General features: G+C 51.2%; 1 protein-coding gene across 1 annotated transcript in view; it reads right to left on the bottom strand.

Annotated features, from left to right (window-relative positions):
- Window positions 1–1,327: 1,327 nt before the first annotated feature.
- UMODL1 (uromodulin like 1) overlaps window positions 1,328–6,000 on the bottom strand; it is an 82,188-nt gene continuing 77,515 nt past the window's right edge. The window contains exon 22 of the mRNA XM_054248944.2: window positions 1,328–2,817. The gene's annotated coding sequence lies outside the window, so the exon portion shown is untranslated. The remainder of the gene's footprint in view (window positions 2,818–6,000) is intronic.

Raw genomic sequence — 6,000 nt, 5'->3', positions numbered from 1 at the left:
TTGAGTGGATGAAGGGATGGATGGATGGTTGGTTGAGTGGATGGTCAGATGGATGGCTGGGTGAGTGGATGGGTGGGTGAATGGATGGGTGGTGGAGTGGATACTTTAGTGGATGGATGGATGGAGAGGTGGGTGAGTGGTTGGATGAGTGGATGGATGAATGGTTGAGTGAATGGATGGATGGTTGAATAGATTAACAAATGGTTAGATCAATGAATGGATGGGCAGATGGGTGAATGGGTGGATGGGTGGGTGAATGGATGGGTGGTGGAGTGGATGCTTTAGTGGATGGATGGATGGAGAGGTGGGTGAGTGGGTGGATGCGTGGGTGAGTGGTTGGATGAATGGGTGGATGAATGAATGCATGGATGGATGGTTGAATAACGAACAAATGGTTAGATGGATGAATGGATGGACAGATGGGTGAATGGGTGGATGGGCTGGATGCATGGATGGATGGACAGAGGAGCAGATGTGCGGACAGGTGGACAGATGGGTTGATGGGTAGATAAATGGACAGATGAGTGGATGTGTGGATGGGTGGACAGATGTGTGGATGGGTGGACGGATGTGTGGATGGGTGGACAGATGTGTGGATGGGTGGACGGATGTGTGGATGGGTGGACGGATGTGTGGATGGGTGGACGGATGTGTGGATGGGTGGACGGATGAGTGGATGTGTGGATGGGTGGACGGATGTGTGGATGGGTGGACGGATGTGTGGATGGGTGGACGGATGTGTGGATGGGTGGATGAATGGATGGGTGGGCGGATGTGTGGATGGGTGGGCGGATGTGTGGATGGGTGGACGGATGTGTGGATGGGTGGGTGAATGGATGGGTGGGCGGATGTGTGGATGGGTGGGCGGATGTGTGGATGGGTGGATGGATGTGTGGATGGGTGGGCGGATGTGTGGATGGGTGGACGGATGTGTGGATGGTTGGACGGATGTGTGGATGGGTGGACAGATGTGTGGATGGGTGGACGGATGTGTGGATGGGTGGGCGGATGTGTGGATGGGTGGACAGATGTGTGGATGGGTGGACAGATGTGTGGATGGGTGGGTGAATGGATGGGTAGTTAGATGGCTAGATGGGCAAATGAAGGAACCAGGTCGGGGCATCTCACAGCACACGTGTAATCGTCACTTTCAGCACCTCGCATGGGTCCCATCATCTGATTTCAGTGTCTCCCTCCCCCACAAGACCATGTGCTCTGTGAGGGCAGGGCTCTGTTTGCCTCCCTCACCATTTTGCCCAGAGCACTGAGCTCAGGGCTTGGAGCACCGCGAGTGTTCAGGGAGTATTTGTCAAAGAATAGACTTGGATGAGAAGAAATCACGTTTTCATTATTGTAGAAAACACAAATGAACAGACGTGGCATGTGTATTAAGAGTACACGAAAGCTGTGGACAAAGTTTGAAAGACAGGGTTTTTAAATATACGCCAAGGACTTTATCTGAAATCCAATGAGCCACACAGTCATGGGGCTCACACAGTTTTACTGAATATGTCGCGCTCTTCCAAGAAAGGCAAGTGAAAGTTCCTCAGCTGACATCAGAGCAGCTGGACGTGACTTGGGAAGAGTCGGAGATGTGTTCCTGGCCTCCCCAGAGTGCCGACGCAGCACCAGCCCTCGGCGGAGGCCCAGTGAGCCTGTAATGTGACCGTCCCAGACGGCGCATCCAGCACAACCAGCCGCATCGCAGTGTCCTGTGCAATCGATTCTACTGCTCAGAATCTGTGATCCACACGCATCACCCACTGTCATCCTTTACTGACTCTGAGAATATTCCTTTTCCCCAAATGTTCTTTATGAATGACAATTAGATATATTCAACAAAATTCATATCACAGATTGAAAACTAAGGCCACATTACAGTTCTAAGTTCGTTGAGGAAAAGCACTCTACGTTGAGGTATGAGCTATCTAACACAATTCCAGTTTATTTCAAATAAAGTACAAAGCATTATCACTCAGGACGGTATAATGGAGAAAATGCTAGACTAAAATGCTTATGTTTTAGAACCATTTTCTTGCTAATTCATTCTGTGACCTCAATTAAGTAATTAATCAACTCCTCTGGTTTCTCATTGTGTAATGGGTAAATCACAGCTCCTCCTGTGGTCGGATTATGCGAAAAAAAAATGGCTGTGAAAATGCTTAGAAAAATGTAGTGATGTGTATATGTTATTTCTACTTACTAAAAAGACTGTCATATTAATGGAGTGCCTTTTGAGTCGCGGTTGTGTAAATAAAAGCAATAGCTTAGTACACAGGAGAAAAGTTGATGAGCATAAACATCCTCCAAGAATAACATCAGCAGCGTATTTCTAAGACTGACCTATTTTTAAAAGAGCATTAAGAGCACTGCCCGGTCTCTCTGAGAATGTGGAATATTCTATATTTGCCAAAGAGTGAGGGATGTCAAGGGAGAGCAAGCCCAGGAGGGTCCCATGGGCTGCCGTGGAGGGTCACAGGTCTGGGAGGTCTGGACTGTGGGGGCCGTGTGGGTGGTGGTAGAGCCGGGGCACCCCCAGCACTGCCCCCATTCCCATAGCCCCTTCATCTGCCTGTGAGGTGTGGCTCCTCTGGGACCCACCAGACAGCCTGCCTCTTGGGGGAAGACGGTGGCTGCTGTCATCTTCTCTGGGCTCACTCAGGCGCTGGCAGTGCACACCCATCAGAGCAGACCCCCATTAAGGCTTGAAGAGTTAAGAACCAAGGGATGGATGGAGATGCAGAGAGACACTACGGATCCTGGGGCAGCCCGCCAGGGAAGCTCCAAGGTTCTCGAGGCAGGTTGACTCACGGCGACCTGCATGGAGGAAGAGGTCACCCGGGTCAGCTTGCAGGGAGGAAATGTGAAGCTGACACAGAAAACCCCAGGAGGATGTGTGCTGGAGGAACTACCAACCCGAGGGCGTGGCATCTATGCTTCCCGGAGAGGGACAGATGCCCCAAATGAAAATCCAGCCACTACCAGAGTGCACAGCGGAACGGGGGCCGTGGGGCTGTGCCTGCTCTCAGGTGGGTGACGCTCTCACCACACCAACTGGAACAGGGGCCATGGGACTGTGCCTGCTCTCAGGTGGGTGACGCTTTCACCACACCAACTGGTGGGGGTGGCTGGTGCAGATACCTCAGCTGGACAAGCACACCTGGGGCGCCTGCACCTTTGCACCATCCGTGGAGAACCCACCAGCACTCTGGGAACATTTCTGAGTGGGGCTGCCCAAGGACCAACCTGGCAGGGAGTGGGTGGGTTGGCGATGGTTTTCAAACAGCAGATGCTGCAGAAAGTTTAGAACTAGTGATGAGACCGTTCTCACTTCAGAAGACAGAAGCCGCAGGAGAGCAAGGAAAGGCGAGAGGCCAGTTTTCCCTCGGATGTTTTGATTTTGAGGAGGGGACATTCAGTGTAACCTTGGCACCAACCCACCAGACTTCCTTAGAAAGCAAGCAAGACAAGTGTGGGCCTCGTTGCTGGGACTCATGTCTTAAATACTAAATAAGAGGCACTGACATTTCCTCGTAACTCTACCTAGGGAGGTGACTGGCCTCTAGCACTGACCCCGTCTGTGATGTAAGAGTTCTGAGACCCCAGAATAATGTGCACATTAGTTACCAGGAGTCCTGGCAGGATAGGGGGTAAGACAAAGCGATAAAAGCATCCGTCTCACATTGGCCAACTCACATCCACAAGCGGGTGGTATTTTCTCTGGCGCAGTAGCCCAGCGAGGGCAGCATGGAGGTTGCCTTTTGGAAATGTGTGCTGTAGACTTTGCTGTGTGACCTGGGAGGATTTCCTTGAGTTCTCTGGGCCCCATTTCCTCATTTTAAGATTGGGGCCAGTGTCTACCACACTTTGCTGAGTTGTTTCAAAAATCTGTTATCTCAAGAGAATAAGGACCTGAGCACAGGCGAGACAGGCTTGGCTGGAGAAGCTGCTTGCGTGATGAAGAGGGGCAGGCTGGTATTGACAACGTCTCCTGCCCAGGATGGAAGGCAATAGGGTTGGTGACGAGAGGGTGTTCATGACCCAAACCCCATGGGCCGCAAACCAGAAGCCAAAAGCTACCAAGCTGAGGAAGCTCACTTATTTTTCTCTATTAGGGTGTACAGTTGAACTGAAACTTCACTGCTGTGCCCACCCCATTTGGGATTCTCAGAGGTGGCGGAGGACCCAGACCACAACTAAGCAGCACCTGCCTCCCTGGGAGGCTCAGAGGTCCTGGGAAGGTTCTTTCCCTGTACCCACAACAGTTGTTCCTTCTAAACTGGGACACCTGGTGCCCCCACAGCAAGAATTATGAACCTGCTTGCACAACTGCTAAAATATAAATTCTCCAGGTCTCTGATGAAGGGGAAAGGCAAGGGCATTGTTCTAAGGGCCCATCAGTCACACGCATACTAGCCTTAGAAAGGCTCTAAGGTGGCTGGGCATCGTGGCTCACGCCTGTAATCCCAGCACTTTGGGAGGCCAAGGCTGGTGGTTCACTTGAGGTCAGGAGTTCAAGACCAGCTGACCAACATGGTGAAATCTCGTCTCTACTAAAAATACAAAAATTAGCTGGGCATGGTGGCATGCACCTGTACTCCCAGCTACTCAGGAGGCTGAGGCAGGAGAATCACTGGAACCTGGGAGGCAGAGGTTGCAGTGAGCCAAGATTACATCACTGCACTCCAGCCTGGGACATAGAATGAGACTCTGTCTCAAAACAAGAGAGAGAGAGAGGGAGAGAGAGAGAGAGAGAGAGAGAAAGAAAGAAGAAAGAAAGAAAGAGAGAGAGAGAAAGAGAGAGTGAAAGAAAGAGAGAGAGAAAGAGAGAGAGAGAAAGAAAGAAAGAAAGAAAAAGAAAGAAAGAAGAAAGAAAGAAAGAAAGAAAGAAAGAAAGAAAGAAAGAAAGAAAGAAAGAAAGAAAGAAAGAAAGAAAGACTCTAAGCTTGGTAGCTAAGAGAGCTGACCGCAGAGCCAAATGGAAATCCCATGTAGTCCCAGCTCTGCCACCTCCTAGCCACGTGACCCGGGACATCTATCCCTTTCTGCCCTGATTCCCATCTACAACACAGGATGCTAGTGCATAGTGCTAAGGACGATGTCCCATGTGTGGCCACACAGCCAGCACTGTCGGGTGCTGCTAACCTTAGTAGAAAACATAGTTCCTTTCCCAAGAGCCTGTTTTGGGGAGCCAGCGAGAGAATCCTTCCTGGGGAGAACCCTGGAGAGAAGGCAGCTCAGGTCTGGGAATACGTGGGTGGAAAATGCTAGCAGGGGCATGCTTGGCCTTCCTGCCCACCATTCGAGGGCATCCAGAACATTCTTCATTTGGGGTCTTGGCTTACAGGGTGGGCAGCTGATATGGTGTGGATCTCCACCCCCACCCATGTTTCATGTTGAATGTGATCTCCATGTTGGAGGTGGGGCCTGCTGGGAGGTGGTTGGATCCTTCGTGACTGGTTTAGCACCATCCCCTTGGGGCTGTCTCATGACAGAGTCCTCACGAGATCTGGCTGATTAGAAGTCTGTAGCACCTGCCCCGACCCCTTCCTCCTGCGCCAGCCATGTGAGACATGCCTGCTTCCCTTTGGCCTCCCACCATCATCATAAGTTCTCCCCTGAGGCCGATGTCGCATGCTTCCTGTACAGCCTGTGGAACCACCAGCCGACTTCTTTTCTTACGAGTGACCCAGTCTCAGGCATTTCTTTAGAGCAGTGTGAGACCGGCCTAATGCGGTAATGATGGGTCCATGGGAGGCTGTTTCCTGGGGTGAAGACGAGAGGGACCAGGAGAAACCTTCACACAATAACATTTGTTGAATCGAATAAATTAGATGGGAAAACTGTCTGCTTCCCCAGGGAACCAGCGTTCCTCATGCTAGAGGAAAGGAAATGTGCTTCAGACGGGAGAGAAGATTCCTCCCATGGTCTGCAACCTCCGCAGCTAACAGAGGGTTGGTTCCCCTAACACCACCGGAGGTGGGGAAGTTGGTGGTGGCC

This window comes from Callithrix jacchus, chromosome 21, assembly GCF_049354715.1.
Source record: "Callithrix jacchus isolate 240 chromosome 21, calJac240_pri, whole genome shotgun sequence".
In the NCBI taxonomy this organism is placed as follows: Eukaryota; Metazoa; Chordata; class Mammalia; order Primates; family Cebidae; genus Callithrix; species Callithrix jacchus.
Note: the sequence above shows the minus strand (reverse complement) of the source record. Positions and strands in the feature narration are given on the sequence as shown.